The 20255-nt window shown below is 39.1% G+C and overlaps 1 protein-coding gene across 5 annotated transcripts in view; it reads right to left on the reverse strand.

The window, feature by feature from the left end:
• Positions 1-20255, reverse strand: part of SUPT3H (SPT3 homolog, SAGA and STAGA complex component) — a 449170-nt gene that overhangs the window by 49764 nt on the left and 379151 nt on the right. The gene's annotated exons all lie outside the window — the stretch shown is intronic.

Below are 20255 nucleotides of genomic sequence, written 5' to 3' on the forward strand. Positions count from 1 at the left end.
TGTACTGATATTTTTTCAGTCATTTTGAAAATTCTTATTAACAATGGAGAGGTAATGATGGTAAATTTGTTTACCCCTCATTTTAATGTTCCATGTTAAATTTCTTCTCCTTCTTCTTCTCATTATTTGTTTCATCATAATAAAATCAGCAAAGCCATTTCTATGGCTTTTATGCTGAGACTAATTTTGTTTACAATTACCATCTTGATATAATGGTAAGGAGAAGGTGTTACTGGTTAGATTGCATCCTCCAAAAAGAAAAGTTGAAGTCCTAACTCCCAGCAACAGTGATTGTGACCTTACTTGAAATAGGGTCTTTGCAGATGTAATCAGGTTAAGATGAGATCATTAAGGTGTTCCTTAATCCAACATGGTGACCTTTAAAGAAGAGACAGACACACAGAGAGGACACCATGTGAAGACAGAAGCAGAGATTGGAGAGATGTATGTACAAACCAAAAAACACCAAGAATTACTGGTCATCACCCAAAGCTAGGAGAGGCCCGGAACAGATTCTCCCTCAGAGCCCTCAGAAGGAACCAGCCCTGCTGACACCTTGATTTCGGACTTCTAGCCTCTAGGGCTCTGAGATGATAAATTTCTGTTGTTTCAAGCCACCCAGTTTGTAGTACTTTGTTATACAGCAGTCTTAAAAAACTAAGGTAACTCACGTACATCCACTATTTTCTTTTATAGATCAGTATGGTTTTAAACAAACAGTCTGGAAACTAAGGCCATTGCTGAAATCCTTTCCGTCTAAGAAGTAGAAACAGCTGCTTTTGCAAGAAAAAAAAAACAAACCACTACTTTTCTGGGCTGAGAGGGTCAAATGAGATCAGCTCTGCTTCCACTTGGCCAGACTTTTATCTTTGGCTTTCACAGCAGGTAAAGGGGTGCCACGGCCACTTGAAACAAAATGTATTTTTAAGCAAGTCTTTCCTACATAATAAATCTGGGGGGGGGGAAGAACTTAAAGTGATATCTTCAAAACTGTGGCATTTTCATCTCAAACACTGTGTAGAAGTATAAGAAAAGAGAATATCAAGGTATTGGCCTTTAAAGAAAGAAGTCTGAGATATTTTTAAAGCTAAGTTCCTGATAATGGCCACTGTACCATAGTCCTCTGCTTCAAGGCTAACCTAATAACTAAGATCGAGTGACTTTATTTATTTATTTTTTTTAATTTATTTTTTATTTTTATTTTTTTTTGCGGTACGCGTGCCTCTCACTGTTGTGGCCTCTCCCGTTGCGGAGCACAGGCTGTGTCTGCACAGGCAGGCTCAGCAGCCATGGCTCACGGGCCCAGCCGCTCCACGGCATCTGGGATCCTCCCGGACCGGGGCATGAAGCCGCGTCCCCTGCATCGGCAGGCGGACTCTCAACCACTGCGCCACCAGGGAAGCCCCCAAGTTACTTTATTTTTGACCTAGTGAAGCCTAGGATCAGTAATTCCCATCTTTATAACATATAAGAGAATATTAAAAACATATATTATGGTGAAAAAATTTGTGTATGGGGAAACACTTTAAAAAATTTAAAACACATATGGGAGTTGTATTTCAGGTAGCCACTTTATAGATAGCACTTACGTCTGTGGGTCTGGGGATGTCCCATTCTAACTATAAGGCTCTTGGGGAACTCAGGTTCACAGGTTTGAAAATGGTCCCCCCGGCTTACATTTGTTTATTTATTCATTTACAAGTATTTACTGAGTGCCTACGACATGTCATGTAGTGTTCTAAGTGCTGTGAGGCACGCCATGAATATACTAAATCTGACTTTCTAGTAGGTAAGTCAATAAATACATACATACATACATACTATGACAGTGGTGATAAGTGCTATGAAAACAAATACGGTAGGGGGAGGGGACAGACAGAGATGGGGTGGAAGTGTTGCCTCTTTGAAGTAAGGGAGGGAAGCCGTGCAGACACCAAAGCGCAGATGGCCTATGAATCATAGCAGCAGTGTGTGGGGGGCATAAGAGAAATCATATTTGAAAGGGAAACCTTCGTATGACAATGGTAACGCTGAAAATATCTTATCTTCCTTTCAGCATTTTCTTGTGTATATCCTGCGTGAAAGGCACCTGGTAGGCTCTGAGGATTTGAAGCAGTGATCCAATCATGGCTCTTCTTACTAGGATCCTGCTCTGGGTCAGCGGGAAAGGAGAGGGGGGAAGTCACTTAGATGTATATGTGTATGCCTGTGTGTGTATGCACATGCACTCGCACAAATAAACTATGAGACACAACCTTTTCTAGAAGGTTGGTTACAGCCTGGCTCAGTCCCATGTGAGTGACAGAGTCATAGGTTCAAATTTAAAAAAACAAAAACAAAAACAAACTGGTTGTTTTTCAGAGTTTGTTCTAATGCTCATTGGCAAGGGCTGAGTGTGAGCTCTCTAGTAACATATTTGCAAATGAGAAAGAAACCACCTTCCAAATAATTTTTAATGAAAAAAATCTCTCAATACAATTCAAGCAGTTAACATATCTTTCCCCAGAGATGGTTAGATTTTTAGTGATACCTTTCCCTCACAAAGTCCTTTAAACCAACCAGTGCCACACAGCATGGGAACATCAACATGCCAAGAAGGAAAATGTGCCCTGATCTCATCTCCACTGTGAAGTCATCTGGGAGGAAGAGATGGTGTATATCTGGGGCACTTACTTACAGCTCTGACCCAGATAGACCAGCCTACAAATATCACTTTTACGAGGAAGTCAAAGTACATCATACATTATGCATGACCTGCCATTTCTTTAATTTTGAGGTCTCATAGAGAGCTCATTGATCCACAGCAACTAATACAAACTCTTTCAATAGGAGACACTGGGGGTTTTAGTAACTGTTGAGGATGCTAGGGCATGGATAGTTGAAGTCCTATCTAAAGTACCTTGGGCTTACAAATAAATGTGAAAGTTCTGCGTCCTATAGAAAAATGGGTAACTGGTATCAGTTTAGTAAGAAATCTGTGAGAACACGAGATCATGAGGCTGCTCAGTGCTGCCCAATTGGGATTATTTCAATATAAGGAAATGACTAGAAAGAGACAGATATTACCAGCCATAAATCATTCAAAGGCTTCCCATGCTTTCATGTACCTATTTAAAAATCATATATATATATATATTAGAAAAATATATAAGAAGATATACAAAGATAAGAAAATTTTTTTAAATGATACTGATATAATAAGAGCAGTTTGATGGTCAGTGCTTTCACACAAGGAGATATGATTACTGTGTGGTAACAGACAGGCTTGCCTATCCAGTTTCCTGTAAGATACGAGGGGACCATGTATCATATTACCGTATATCAGCAAAGGTTATGGTAGTGGCTGTGAATAAATGCTCACATCAGAATGAATCATTTCAAATGTTCAATGATGTCACTTGCTTTTGGTGGGAACAAAGAGACATTGCTCGATGAAAAAGACTCAAGTCCACTGACTTTTGAAAAGAAACAAATTGCTACGTGGAAGGATATTGTTACCTGGGCACACTGTGGCCACCTAGATAACAAGATGGATTAGATAAGAAAGTATCCAATACTGGCAGACATTTTAGAAATATTAACAACTAAAAGTCTAGTTTCAGGACAGATACACTTTGGCATGATAACAAAAGTCTCCTTGGTGGTAGAATTACAAGCTGTTTTGTATTAGCACCCTAATGACATACATAAAAAAGACTTAGAAATTCCAAATGAGGCATACACATATACACAGAAAAAGACAGACTAAAAACAACAGTGTTTCTTAATCTGATAAAGAACATCTATGAAAAATCCACAGCTAACATCAATTTTAATTGTGAAAATTTGAACACATTCCTCATAAGATCAGAAATAAAGCAAGATATCTACTCTCATCATTCCTATTCACTATCAATACCAGTGAAATAAGTCAATAAAACAGAAATAAACAAATTAGAAATACTGCAATAAAACTGCCTCTATTTACAGACAACACAATTGTCTACACAGAAAACAAGAAAGGACCTAAAAAATAGATAGTAGAACTAATGAGTTTAGCAAGGTTTCAGAATGAGGTCAATGTAAAAATCAATTTTATTTACGTATTCTAGCTATGAACAAGTAGAAAATGAAATTAAGAAATTACAAAAGCATGAAAAAACATGATATACTTAGGGAAAATTTTAACAAAATACATCTAAGACCTGTACAATGAAAATTACCAAATGTTAATGAGAAAAATTTAAAAAGATCTAAATAAATGAAGAGCTATACCATGTTCGTGGATCACAAAGCAGTATTGCTAAGATATTCTTCTCCACAAACTTATCTATAGATTCAGTGCAATTCCTTTCTAAATCCCACCAGGCTTTTCTGTAGAAAGTGACAAGCTGATTCTAAATGAAAAGGCAAAGGACTTTAAACAGTCAAAAAACCCTGAAAAAGAATGAAGTTGGAGGACATACACTACCTGATCTCAAAACTTAGTAGAAAGCTAAAGTAATCAAGTCAGTGTGGTAACAGCATACACATAAAGATGTAGATGGAACAGATGCGAGAGTGTCAGAGCCACATGTATATGGTGCACTTATTTTCAACAAAGGTGCCAAGATAATTCAGTGGAGGAAAGAATAATCTTTTCAAAAGATAAAACTCAAACAATTGAACATCCATATGCAGCCCCCCCCCACAAACCCTTGATCCTTACCTCACACCCTATACAAATAGTCATTCCTTGGTATCTGTTGGGGACTGTACCAGGAGCCCCTGAGTATACCAAAATCCGAGGACACTCAAGTTCCACAGTTCACCCTTTGTATCTACGGGTTCCACATCAGTGGATTCAACCAACCTCAGATGGAAATTTTGATCTTTGGTGTGTTGAGTCCTCAGATGCGAAACTGGAAAATACAGAGGACCACTGTATATTTACTGAAAAAACTGCATATAAATGGACCCACACAGTTCAAAACCCTATTGTTTAAAGGTCAACTGTATTAACTAGAAATGAATCACAGACCCAAACATTAGAAACTATAAAACGTCTAGAAGAACAAAGGGGAAAATCTTTGGGATCTTACGATAAGCAAAGATTTCTTAGCTAATACTTAAACACAAAGAGAAAAACTGACAACTTGGACTTCTTCAAAACTTACAGATTCAAGGGAAATGAAAACATGCCCACATAAAGACTTATGTGTGAATGTTTACATATTTTAATGTAAACTTTATTCATAACTGCCCTAAATTGGAAATAACTCAAAATGTCTATTAATACATAGGTAAAGAATGGATGGGTTTTGAATGCATTATGCTAAATGAAAGAAGTCAGACTCAAATGGGTACAAATGTATGATTCCATATTTATACGACATTCTAAAGGCAAAACTATAGGGTCAGAAAACAGATCAGTAGTTGACAAGGCTAGGGATGGGAGGGGAGAAGACTGATTTTAAAGGGGCATGAAGATTTTTTTTTTTTTCCCAGCAGTGGAAATTCTTTGTATCTTAATTGTGATGGTGGTTATATGACCACGTACAGTTGTCAAAGCACATCAAACTATATACTTTTAAAGAGTGAATTTTATTGTATGTAAATTATACTTCAGTAAAACAACAACAACAAAAACCAAATAAATATGCTTTTCTGGGGATGGTCAGGATATCTACATCACAGGCACGAAGACTATTCGGACTTGAACAGTGTTAGGAAATGAAAGACGACACTTAGTAAGTTTCCAAGGCAGCATTGTATGTTTTCATTAGAAAGGTCGAGTTGAATAGAAAAAATATGTGGCTACAATTACTTTGTTAAAACCAAAGTTAAACGTGTATGTATTTATCAAATCAATTCAATTTGGCAAACATTAATTGAATGCCTACTATGTATCAGGCACTAGCTGAGGCACCATGTGGGAGGAAAACAGATGAGGCATAAAAAGCATCTCCAGGGACTCACATGTAGCAGATCTAAGCCATCCATTCACACCCTATCAGTGGAAATGATTAGCAATCAGTAAAATGCCCTGAAATGGTACTGCTTGGTGGAGTGCCTGAAATCTAATTCTGGAGAACTGTCCTTTGATAGAAAGTGCATGAAGCAGCAGGCTTTGAAAAATTGTTTTGGACCATCTCTGACCCTTGGTGCTTTTCACCAATTGGCTCTCCAACTTTGCTCCTTTCTGCACTATAATTTTTGACTTGACAATCATGAGCTTTTCCTCAACTTAATGCAAAAGGCTAGTTAAAAATACAAGCAGTTGGGTTCTCTGATCTCTTCAAGAGCTAGACTTCCAAATATCCCAACAAGCGAACCACAGATGACAGTGACAAGAGGCTGGCTCCGCAGTAGTATAGACACCAAAAAGCCTTGGGGAGGAACTTCAGTGCCCAACAATAAACCACGTGGAGCAGACAGCAAAAGAAACAAAGAGAGCTTTTAGAATTCGGGAAAACTGGGGAAAGGAGGTAAGATGGAGACAGGCGTGTATATACTACAGGGAAACTGAGAAGGGTCTTTGCAGAGAACATGGGAAGCCTGGCCCTTCCGAATATTTTTGTCTTTTCCCAAATGAAAATATTTTTTAAAGGAATGGAGTTTTAAGCATTACAATTTCTTTGACTTTATTGGCTTTTTCTGTGTTTAAAAACAGAACTTGAAAACACATAAATGTAACTTTTTCCCCGTAACTGACGTTAAGCATCAGATTGAACCCTTGGGCATAAATCAGGACAATGCTCTGGGAACTGGCCTGTGAGCACCGCAATGAAAGCCTAATACTTTGTTTCTTGCATTTTATTTTGGGACTGTGCTAACTACTATATACTTTTCCAAATGCTGATACAGTTACTTTGCTAAGCATAAAATGCCGCTGTCTTTCTTGCGGAAAGACTCTTTTTTGGCATTTCTGTAAATGACCTGAGACTACAAGTCTGGTCACAAGCAAAGTGTCTGTGCATTAAAGGGAACCGGCCATGATTAGTTATAACAACTCAGATTAGCCGTTACATAAATATTTACTAGAGGAAACAAGAATTGTGAAAATAACACTTAATGCTCATGTTTACGTATACCTATTGCCACTTGACTTACTCTGTAGCTATCATATTACTGGCTGGAAACTCATTTTTCAAATGGAAACTTGAACAATTCTGAGAAGATTTTTTATAACTCCCTCTGTCTTTTCTTCTCCTGCCCTTATTTCCACCAGGGGAGATGCCAGCTAAGCTCCTGTAAGACTACTGTTGGAGGCCTATGGGTCCCAGCAATTTTCTCTACAGTCATAAGACACATATATTCTTCTACTGCTGACAGTTACCTCTTTGTGTCCATAAATTTCATCTTTATAACTAGACTTTTAGAGATTTTTTTTTTTAAATCTCTCTAGCACAGTGATTTTTCTCACTAGCAGCTGACTCTACATTAGAACCACCTTGGAATCTTATAAAAATCCTAAGGCCCAGACGGCACCCCAGATCATGGATTTCTGGAAGTGGGGCAGGGGCATCAATTCCAACATTCAATCAGGGTGGAGAACCACTGACATAGGGGAAAAACAATTAAATCCTCTTTTGTCTTTCAGGCTCATTCTGAGTTTTAATTCCCTGCTGCCTGAATTCCTTGTGATTAAACACAAATAATACTACAGTTATATTCCGTGTACACTGTTGTGTGAATATCTGCAACTGGCCTCTACTCATCAGGGTTTTCCTGTCGGTTGGCTTATAAGTGAACTTTTTCCATTAGATGTTAAAGAAGTCCAAACTGCTTGCTTTTGAGACATTTTCCTTGATTTATCTTCATCATTTAGTTTTAGCTGGCACCAACGTTTTATGTCCATGTTTGCACAATGGTTTATGGTTGACAAGGTCCTTCTATAAGAATTAGCTCATGTGCACCTCACCATAATTCTGGAAAGCAGGCGGGATTATTATGCCCATTTTACATCAGAAAACTGGCTCAGGGAAATTAAATGACTTCTCTAAATCTCAGAGTTCAGGAAGGACTAGGGCACAGACACAGGCAGGACTAGAAGCCAGGACATCTAACTCCCAACCCAGCACAAATTCCGTGATTTCATTCCACCCGACCTTCCTTTGAAGGAGAATAGAGGTGAGTGAGAGATGACTTTCTTGTTATCTTGTGACTCATTTCATTTCAAATGTGATATTAGAGGCTAGGTTATAGCTGAAGCACTGGGTGCCGTATATGGAATCAGTTTAATGTAATTGAATGAGGTTCCTGGAATATAGTATGAGGTCAACAAATATTTGTTGACTGAATAAATGTGCAAAATCCTACTTACTTCTGGCAATGGATATGACCTTTCTATAGAGAACAGCTGTAGAGATAAGCACTCCAAATGAATCCCAATTTTCATCTTGGTTTGATCTGCCTATAACCCTAATGATCTGGAGAAAGGGTCAGAAAAAGTAATTCAGCACGGAGGCTGAATTAATCTTGCAGGAAGACAGAGGCAGACTAATGGACAATAAGACACACAGACACGGTTCTCTATAGGAAGTAACTAAATGTGTGCAGGAGAAAATATTAACTGACAACAGCTTATAAAAAGCTACATATTAAATGAAAATCACTGAGCAGGAAGAATAAAGGATAGCTATTCTGGCCGGTCAACCAGATCTATGACCTGAAGTACAACTATAGAGGCTGCGTATTCATACATTCATAAAAGCTAATTCATAGTGTTGGTGATGTATTTAGCTGGGGAGAAGATAGTTATTATGTATTTGTAATAAAGCTCCCAACACACCTGGCCAGAGGACCACAACTGGCTGACATCTGGAGCCGTGCACAGATGCCACTTCCTCTTCAGGCATTTCAGTCTGAGAAGTTGCAAAGTGGATATGAGGCCAAGAATTGGCCAGAGATGATCTGAGCATCAAAATGCTAGTTTGTGATAGGACAACTTCTAAGAAAATGAATCAACTGTTTTTAAAAATTACTAAAATAAGATGTATGAATGTTCAGATTAGATTTTAACAGAACAAAAAAAAGATTTAAAGAGGCCTAAGGGTCGATCTCATTCTTGAAAAATAAAAACTTACATAAAATAAACAGAAAGTTGTTTGACTCAGTCTCCCCACTTCTCCCTGCTCATTTTTCTTGCTTCTTTTCAGTTTCTTTAGTCTCTCAGAGAGTTCCTGGTGGGGTTTTGGTGGGACACACACTTCTTGACATATATTAGGCAGGTCAAATCCAGATGTATGTTTTTTGAATTAAGATGGCTTATTTAAAGCAATAAGAAGCTGCCACAGAGTAGCCAAAATGATAGATATTAGGGGTGGAAATGACCTATTAGATCATCAGATCTGTCCCCCCAGGGTCAGTGCTGGAGAAGCAATCGAAAGAAAATGACCCACTCACTCCAACTGTTCTCTGTGGTTAGCAAGACAAAAACATTCTCAAATAGAAATGAGTCTTGGAAATTTACGACTGAAATACTGAACTCTCTTTTTTCAATTATCTTGTTCTTTGTCAGAGTCTGGGGAAGCTGGGCTTATTTTGTTATTGGTTTAATATACTATCCATCTATCTATCCAAATGCATCTGTATTGGTGTGTATATACAACACATGTACAGGTGCTGTGGAATCACCACTTATCATGGTTTTCAGTTACCTCTTGAATAATCACATGTTCATAATAAGCTACTGATTCATCTAGCGTTACAGATTCAGATAACGTTCAAGATTTGCTAGCGAAGGGATCACACCCATAGAATAAGTCTTCCCCTTTTTGGGAGATCAAGATTTAATGAGGAGTCTGTGACCACTGGCAGGTGATATAAAATGAACCCCGAATGTTGTTTATGGGATGGAATTCTAGATATGAGCATCAAGACGTGAAGACTTGCCCATGTGCAGAGACCATAGGAAGGGAATAGCTGTTAGCTTTCCTCATTGGAATGGTTCCAATCATTCTGAATGACATCTTTCCATGAGGCTTTTTATCAATAGATATATTTTTTGAAGAATTTACATATAAAATTTACCTAAATACAAGAGCAGGATAAAGCCACACTAATATCTAAGGAATAAAGAGAGTTTCCCAAACTGGCTGGGATGAGTGGAACGAGGGGATACAAGAGATTCTCTTTCATTGGTAAACAGGAAATCTTGGAGGGACACAGATGTGACTCAGGGCAATGAGCAGGCCTGTGTTAGTATCCGCAGCAGTTACGGCTGGCAGTACAGATAGACTTATAAGGCAATTATGAGGAAATGAATCGGACCTCAAATTCCTCCACCAAAGCACTCATTTTCTAAAACCTGTGCTGGTTATAATGGAATTAGCAATGAGAAGAGTGTGATTTCTTTATCAAAGAGCCATCATTCAGTGGCCCTACATCTCCTTCAAGAAACTTGTCAAAATATTCTCCAAACAGCCTTTTAAATTTCCATACTAAGGCAGACATATTGTCGCCTTCTAGTTCCTTAAAATAAAAATGTGATAGAAATAATTTTTTAAAAGATTCCATATGGTCTACTATGACCTTACAGTAAAAATACATAAAAGTCTTAAGTTTTGGAACACCAGAGCCCCTTCTTTAATTGATTTAGTTGATGAAATCTTGGTGTCTGGAGTTACTTCTATAAAAAGCTGGGCATCAAGCCCTTGGTGAAGAATATAAACTCCTACTGAACACTTTCTATGGGAAATTTTAAGATTGACTCATACCATTTTGACTTGTCAGGTCTTTTCCGGGAACTTAACCTGCCAAAGGGATGAAGATTGACTCCTTGTTTAAAGAAGAGGGGCCCACAGGCATTTCCTATAAATTTGGATGCCAAAGGAAATGGAAAATCCATCATCCTCTGACATCTGAAGACCAATTCATGGTAATGATACCATATCTCCTATTTTCCAGCCTAGGGAAACTCAAAAGACCTTTGCTTCTAATTTTTATTGTATTCTAGTGAGGAAGGAAGAGGCTCAGAACCAACTATTTAGAAGTCGTTAAGCCAGAATAGGAAAATGGGCACCTGAGGAAAAGTAATTATTGATGACACTAGACAAACGCCCCACTACAGTCACTTTTTCCATTTTGCTTTCTTTCACCTTTCAACTAATTCCACTCTTCTATTTTTCCCCTAGTTATGCACTGTGCTTGGCTGTGACATGCTTAGACTTTGGTCAGCTTCATTAACTATCCTGAAAGCTACACCGTGGAGCTGTGAGGCTATAATACAGCACCCACCTTAAAACAGCTTTAGAGGTCGAGTTTTAGCAAGGCTTCCATGTTGCATTTTTACTTAAACTTCTGATTGTAAGGCTATTGAATCTTTTGAAAAACTGAGTGGAGAAGGAACCCTCTCTTCTCTTATGCCTCTTCCTCTCACTATGCCCCCTTCCAACCACTCCACAATAAACAGTACTCATGAACATCAGAACAGAATGAAAACATTTTAAAAGTTATGCTATGTTTACCTATTCTTCTAATTTGCAGATTATTTTCACAGAAGAACGGTTATGATATATTCTCTATATTTTTTACCTTTCAGTGTTTTATTAGTGACTATCAGCACACATAGAGTCCTGTTCCCCCACAAAACTCGCAGTTAATTTGCGTAAAGTGAATGCTGCGTCTTAAGTATTTTTCTTTGCGAGCTGACCTTAGGAGAGGCAGAGGGAAGGGGTGCTGGAGCATCATCTCACTGCCCAACAATGGAGTTTCACCCTTTGTCTTAGGGAGCTTCCATTCCACTACCCAGTTCAAAACTATTCTAAACAGAAAGGTTTAAAGTGATACCTTAAACATTTCTAAACAATGTCCTAGTGGCTGTCGAAGTATTTCACCTAGTGGCTGCCTTGCTCTTCTGGAGATAAAAGAGAAATAAGCTTTTGTTTCTTTATGATAATTATAAAGGCTAACATACTGTGTCTCCTTTGTGCCAGGCACTGTCCTAAGTACTTTAGTCATATTAACACACGTAATTCTGACAACAACTCTAGGAGGTGGGTGCTGTTAGGAAGGCTATATAACGTGCCCAAGGTCCCATAGCCACTAAGTGGTGGAGCCATGATGTGAACCTAGGCAGTTGCTCCAGAGCCCATGTTCTCAAGCTGTATTTCATACTGGCCTTGAATCACTGACACCCTCAGGAAGCTCTAAAATCATCTCAGAAACACGCACTCACTGAATGCATGCATGTAATAAACGCATGCTGAGCGTTGAATCTATCCCTAACCTTGGGCTGCGCACTAGAGATAGAAGAATGACTGAACAAGGCACAGACATCACTGGCATGGCATGTGGTCATTTCAACAAGTGAATAGTTACACAATGCCTGGGGCTGGGAAATGCACGTAGGGCAAATTACAAAAGTAAAGACAGAGGTGGCCCCAAGTAGGGGAATAAAAGTGAATGCAGAAATGGCAGTAACAGGCAAAAAAAGAACTGGCTGAAATCAACTTTCCCAGAGCAAAATACACTGTACCAACATCTCTCTGTGGACTCTTACAATAACCTCTGAACTCGTCTCCCTGCTTTTCTTCTGGCCTATGGGACACTCTCTTCACAGCAGTCAGTGACCCTGTATCATCTACTTTGAAAAGAAGCAATCAATCAGTCAGGAAAAACGAATACCGAACAGTAGATACTGTGAGTCATTTGGTCCTTGGTTGAACCTGGTTCCTACGTAGTGGGACTGCGTAGTGGGGTCGACATCACTGAATAGCTTCCCTCTGCAGAGGTTCCTCCCCTGTCCCCATGTGCTACCTCCCCCCAGCTAGAGTCCCCCTTTCTTCTCTTTATGCCTCTGTAGACCTGGCTCCAACCTGCTTTTGCCAGCCTCTCTCTGCGCCCTGTTCCTGTCTCTGCTCACGACCAAAAACACACTAAAGCAAAAGTGCAAGCATTTAAAATATATCTAAAGGGTGATTTAAAAATATTATTCATAGAAAAGATAAAAAGAAACTCATTTACCATTTAGATAATTCTTTTATCTTCTAAAGATTTTCGAACAGAATCTGGGAACAGGATAGCTGTCTTCAAATACCTGAAGATCTAGCTTATGAAACAGGATTAGCTGTATCCCTTAAGTTTCAAGAAGCCCCCCAGAGATAGAAACAGTATTTCCTTATCTGAAAGATAAAAATGAAAAGGAGGAAGCACAAAATGTATTCCTGATGAGGTACATGTTAGAATGAAAACAACCATAGAGTTCGTTCTTTTCCACTCAGTTCTGCGACTCACAGTTCTTGGGTTATCACAGAACAGTCAGGCCTGAAGGAGGAACTCATGTTTTCTGATTTCAAAGCTTAGGCTCTTTCCATCACACGGAATTGCATCTAAACACGTTGCGCTTTCTTGAGAGGGTCATAGGACACTGCACGCTGAACTCTGCCCGCCACCACCTGGATCTCTCTACCGTGGAGGAGGGGGCTGCTGATGGGCTTGAGCCCCATCTCTTGGGTTGGCCAGTTTTGACTGGCGGATGCTTCTACTGAGACAGCAGTTTTTCATCTCCCGGGCTTGATGGCCCACACTGTAACAGATAAGGGGTAGCAGACATCCTGTCTCTAGGGCGCTCAGAAACAAATGCAAACTAATGCAAAACAGAATCAGAAGGCACGGTTTTTCTTATTTTGCTCTCCTAATGAAACTGTCATTTTTAGTCACAGAATGGCTTCTTCACATCTTGCCATTCCTCCTACTGTGCAGCCACAGGTATTGACCTGAAATGTGCTGTATTTGACCCCTGGACAATTCCAGTTTCTCAAATACTGCAGGGAATCAAAAATTAATATACAGCAATGGTCACTGTGACAGAGATGGTGCGTGCATGGTCTTGTGAGCATGTGTACATAAGGCAGATAGATGTCAAATATATTCATACATTATACACACCCCTTATATAAGTGTTCGCATTTTTTTTTCTGTTTAGGTTCAAGAACAGCCTTTAGGTTTCCCCCTCCTTCCTATGATCAGGGACATTTCTGACTGTCTAAAAGGCAGTCCGACATTTATATGACCGTTACACTTATTTAATAACAAGACTGAAGAGCTTCCTACTGTCTGCCACTAGGCCTACTCAAGCTGATCGCCTTTTAATAGTTTCAATGGAAGTTGTGCAAGGAAATAATATTCTACAATCGTGGGTCCCCAGGGAAGAATATGGTCAGTCCCATAAGACAGCGAGACTTCGCTGAATCTGCTACTTTAGGAGTAAAACAGGAAGTTCAGTCCTCTTTTATTGTACCTTTTTCATTTTTGAAAAGCTGCCCAAATAGTTCCAAGTAGAGTTGAAGCAAAGTTATTAATGTCAAGAAGCCAAGATCTTTCTCCATGGTTTGCTGAATGAGGAAGGAAGAAAACGGTTTGTACTCAGCTGTCCTTTGCTTCTTCAGCTTGAGCCAAAGAAGCAGGAAGGAGAAGGAATGAATAAGCGAAAAGAGACGGTGTTTATCTTTTAACAAAATCATGATGTTCTGCACTCAGCTCCGGCAGTCAGATGTGGCCATGGCATCTTTAAGACAGAGAGTCTCTCCTCGGAGAGACGACACCCTAATTATAGTGCTGCTGCCAGAGGGAACTCACACATGCAAACCATTATGTAAAATATAATTTCTTTTTCTTTAAGAACACTCAAGATCATTAGACATGGTTTCTTCAATGCTAGAAAATCAGGCCAAAAATGAAAACAAACAGTTTCAAGTATTTGCAACATAATTCCCGCATACATTTATGGAAACAGAGTAAAAGTGCCCTAAAATGTGGTTTGACATTTCATGCTGCACTGTTTTTCTATTTTTCCAATTCTCTAACATTTGTCCTCTTATCCTATATCACTTGAGTTTCACTATATTTCAAATATTCACGTAGCAATAGCCACAGTTATTACCAAATAGCTGCACTTGGAGGGAGCTAGCAAACAACAGGAAGCAGCCCAGAAGCTTGTTGTAAATTAAACAAACTCCTTGTAAATTAAACACGGTAACATATGAACACAAACGCAGGGCACGACCACATGATATAACTTTTAAAAACAGCAATTAAATGTACAGCATTGCTTTCCCTAATGATGTGCTATGCTAATTTAAGGCTAAGGTGATGATTCTGTTAATTTAACAGTTTAACATGGAGCTCATGAATGAGAATAAAATCTGTAATAAAGAAATCTTGGGGACTGTAGCATTTATGAGTATAAAGTTAGGAATGTTATTATATGGGGGAAAGATATACATTTCAATTCAATCAATTTTCTATATCATAAACTAACCTAAAACATTTAGGCTGAACGGTAAGCAGTCTTTTTAGATTGAAAGAAATACATCCCTCTCTTAAATATTCAGGTGCTCAATGGAATACTGATGGGTAAATTACCTTTTTCATTTTTATTGTCTATGTTTTGCTTATTCCACACTAATTACCTTTTTAATCTTTCTAAAATAGATATTCTGAAAATACAATAGAAAAGTAAGACATCACTTACAATATCAGTATCAAACATAAAGTACCATAATGCACATTCAAGTTCTACCTCAGTAAGAGGACAAAAGGAGAAAGAAAAACATATCCTCTGAACGCAGATGGGTTTGGTGAAGGAAAGGGATGGTCTGTTTGGGGGAACAGTCTCACTGGAAGGGACCTGACTACAGCAATCTTTTGCATTCACTGGTTTACTCTGTTCAAGAGAAGAAAAAATCCAGATCAGTCAGGTTGATGTCCATGTTTTTAAACGCCATGTTTAGCTCAATGTTAACTGGCTTTGTTTTTTAAAAAATGTGCCTGTTGATTATTCAGATAAATGGGTCATCCAGCTTCTACAATCTTACTACTATTGCTATTATTATGTGGCATTCTGAACAGATTTTCTTTCAAAGTCCTTTTTTTATTCCAGAGGTCAGTTTTTTTTAGTCTATTTTTCCTACCTAGGACCTTTGCTATATAAAAACACCTTTATACACGTAGCCACTTCTGTACAGGACAAAAACATTATAGTTAGAATTCCTTGGTAAGAGCTCTCAAGCTATCCGAATTGGCAACTGGTAATAAGCTCTTGATCAGATGGGTAGAAATCATATACGTTTCTGTTGCGGTGGCAACAGATGAAACCTGCTGATGGATGGGGTAACGAGAGCGAAGCAGGAGGGAATTAGTGACCTCGCCTTTCGTTCCCTGCTCGGGGCCACATTTAACGACTTGCGGGTCTCCGAACACATGATGCTTCCTCTTCCTCAGGCCTCTATACTTTTTACTCATGCTGATGAGACCCGATCTTTCTGGTTTTCCTTGACTAACTTCCACTAATCCTTTGGGTTTCAGAATCTTCCCTGACCGTTATGACAGAGATAGGATTCACCTACGTGTGTCCCCAGCACATGCTGACCCTACAGTAGGCATTTACCACACTCCATTATAATTGCCACAGACATGCTCGTAAGCTCCTTAGGGTAGGGAATACAGCCTCTTCAGAAATTTGGTCCCAGCACCACTCAGCCTCCCATGCAGTCAAATACCAATAAATATCTGTTGAACAGATACATTAGTAAGATGCTGAGAATGACGACAATGCTTTATAAAGGCTAAATTTATTGAGCGCTTATCGTGTGCCAGGCACTGTTCTCCTAAGCCCTTTACATTCAATGTTCACAGTGATCCTCCAAGGCAGGCATCATGACCATCCCCATTTTTTTTTTTTTTTTTGCGGCATGCGGGCCTCTCACTGTTGCGGCCTCTCCCGTTGCGGAGCACAGGCTCCGGACGCGCAGGCTCAGCGGCCATGGCCCACGGGCCCAGCCGCTCTGCGGCATGTGGGATCTTCCCAGACTGGGGCACGAACCCGTGTCCCCTGCATCAGCAGGCGGACTCTCAACCACTGCGCCACCAGGGAAGCCCGACCATCCCCATTTTATAGATGAAGAAACAGAGAACTTTCTGCATCTTTGTGAGTTGCTTTGTTTTGGAAATCCTTGTCAATTGAGGTGAATTTAGCTAATAGGCTGGGAACAAAGTTGAAATGAAACAGATCAAAATAATTATTAGGTTGAACCACATGAAACTGTTGACTTTCAATTGGTTTTGACTTACAAATATGGCAATTTCATATGCTCTGACCTCACGTATGGAGTTCGGCTATAGCTTAGTCCTCATCCATGTGCGCCACCCCATTCACCCACAGCTGGGGAAACACCACAGTTCTACATACTGTCATGCTGGAGAGTGACAGGTACATGATAGGGACCACAGAAAGCATTTATGCATAGGATTCTTTTAAACTGTGTCAACAGAGCCTTGTTTCTGCGGTTGTCTGAGACTTAATGATCTCTTTGCCTGTGAACAATGACATTGGTCATGATACATTCTGCCCATGTCGACCAAGCCAAGGGCCCAAAAAAGGCGTAAAATCAGTAACAACATGTTTTTCCATAGTTTTAACTCATATACGATGACATAAAGCCAAAGGTAAAAGAACAAAAAGAATCTGGAGTTGAAAATCATTTAAATCTGCTCATTTCCAGCACTTCTGGAATACTGCCAGGGTTAATTTGGATTGGGCCTTGTGGAGCCTGCATTGCTCCAACCTGGTGTGGCCTAAAAAATGGACTTGATATAAAGAGGTTAAAAAAAAAAAAAAAGTCTACCTTTTTTTGAGTTCTGTGTAACTCAGCACAACTGACAGTCTGTTCTCAAGTTGCCCAGCCCTGAATAGGAATGTTTTATTTGTTTCACTCCAGAAGAGGGTGATACTGTGTCTCTTAGTGAAAGGTATTTGTGATGAAAATAATTTATAGGCTAATCCCAAACTCTGTAAGGCAAATGCTCACAGGAGGGAATAGAATTTGTTTTCAAGGTGGAAACATTTTTAAAGTTCGCTGGAGATTTTTATTTCGAAATCTCCAAATTCAACAATTCTTCAGCCTCTGTAAACTTTCAAATGGAAAGCTTCGATATTTAGAGTAAATAATGTCTAAGCTTCCCCTTCATAGCAAGTTTTCTTTTTCTCCCCTGTCATAAGAGTGTTATATCCTGGCAACTGAAATACAGAACCCCTTTGTAGTAAAGCTATCACACTATACCACTCAGAATGTGTTGCTAATGAGGTTATTGCTTAATAGGACCATAGAAGGACATTGAAAAAAAATACCCTGACAAATATGTTGACCAAAGGATGCCAACAACTCTCCCAGGGTCCTGTCCGAAATTCAGGGATTTAAAAAAAGAAAGTAAAAATGAACTTTACTGTATGTGAAAAATCATAACATTGAAACATAAGTCCATTTATCTTTTAACTATTTTTCTAGTTCTCTTCCAAAATTTTACTGGTTATTAAAACACTGCTGTGTAAATAAAAATGTTCTGCTTTATAACTCACCCCCTATTTCTTGTCCTTACACTATAATAATGTCATTGTTTGTTACATCACACTTATTCTTAAAGTAGTAGGGCTTGATGTGAAAGGACTTTAAATAGCACGCTGAGGAAGGGCTCATGCAGAAAAATGAGATTGGGGAATCAAAAACAGAAGGGGGAGTTCAGAGAAGGACTCTGAAGGACTTCTACAATTCTGAGTCTTGAAAGAGTTTATATACCATGATTTTCACAGAGATAAGCAGAGCTTTTCGTAAACATCCTCCTACCTGCTATGTGGGCTGTCCAAGGCTGAGTTGTCCATTGATAAGGTCACGGGGAATGTATTACTAGAATTTCAGTGAAGCCACTCAAATTCCCAGATTGGGAATATAGTTGCAAATAAAATTAACTCATTCATTAGCATATATCCTTTGCCTGATGAGTAAATGAGTAGATGCCCACTTCTTTTACAAGATATTCATAATCAGCTGCTTCATGTGCCCAACTATCTTGAGTCTTTAGGACCACCAAAAATGACAGCTTATGGCAGTCTATAAAACATTAGCACTCTCAAAGATAAAACACAACATGTGCTGTAATTAGAATCACAGACTGCAGGAGCTGCAATGGGCCTTTGAGGTAATTTAGTTCAATCTTCCCATTGTACAGTTGAGCTTGAGTGACTTTTCCAAATGTTATTCAGCCAGTTAATAGCTGGACTGGGAGTAACCAGGTCTCCTGACTCTTATTCCACTGCTTTTGCCATTAGAACAGGCTTCAGCCATGACATACTATTTAGACAAGGTTGGTAAACCCAGGCACTATCAACACTTAATGGGGGGGATTCCAATAACAAGAGGCCTTAACAGTAAACTCCCTGTATCTAATTCCTACAAATTCAAGTTGACGGATAACTTGGTACTTTCTCAGCATGAAAAGGCAAAGGGAACTGTATAAACTGGATCCAGTTCTAAAACAATCTAAAATGTTTAAAAAAAACCTGCATAAAATTAATAAGCATGTACTAAATGTAGAAAATTAACTCTAACTTGGACAATTATTGATATTTTTCTTTGTCTCATATATTGCATCTGCATAACAGGAGCGAGGAATTTCTGTTATATGAAATAGTAAATTTTTCTCCAATGATAGTATGTTATACTGAAAAAACCCCACTAAATTTGGAATCAAGAGACATGGTTCTATTCTGGGCTCTTCCATGAATTATCAATAGTTTAGATACTCTAACATCCTGAGTCCCAGTTTTCTAGTCTATAAACTGAAAGATTTTTTGTTTTAAAGTGTGCTCAGAAAAGCCATGGAGGTTCTATGACGGTGCCCTAGGAGCTGGCAAAGGGGCCAGGAGAAGAGTGAGGGGGGACCAAGCTAGGAAGCTCTGAGTTTTCCACCCCAACCTCAACTGCGCAGCTCCGCTTTGATCTGATTTTGATATTAAGTTAATATGTAAGATTTTGTTTGAAAAACAAGTTATGTGGTAAAGTTTCAAAACCACCAAAAAGTTAAAGCACTACAATATTCCTTCTAACTTTGATATTCACTCCCCAGCTTAAAGGTCCTGCAACTACACCCCATCAAGGATACAGTCCAAGCTCCTAAATACAGCATTCTCCATGCCTCAGCCCCCATCTCCCCTCTTTTCCTCATCTCCAGCCATTCCCACCATGTATTCCATGTGCTAATATTTTCAAACTGTTGGTCATTTCCTGACCATGCAATGCTGTTTCATACCTCCTTGGATCTCTACTTTTGCTCGTGTTCCCTCTGCATCTCATCCCTCTGCTTGGCTAAACTCCTCTTACTCTTCAAACTTCAGCTCAGGCAACCCTTCCTCTATGAAGCCTTCTCTGAACAGCCAAACTTGCTCCCATTTGGTCCCATGATGGATTATCAAAGTAATTAAACATTATAATGAAATCATGTAATTCTACACTGTCTCT

Source organism: Lagenorhynchus albirostris, chromosome 10, assembly GCF_949774975.1.
Source record: "Lagenorhynchus albirostris chromosome 10, mLagAlb1.1, whole genome shotgun sequence".
NCBI lineage: Eukaryota > Metazoa > Chordata > Mammalia > Artiodactyla > Delphinidae > Lagenorhynchus > Lagenorhynchus albirostris.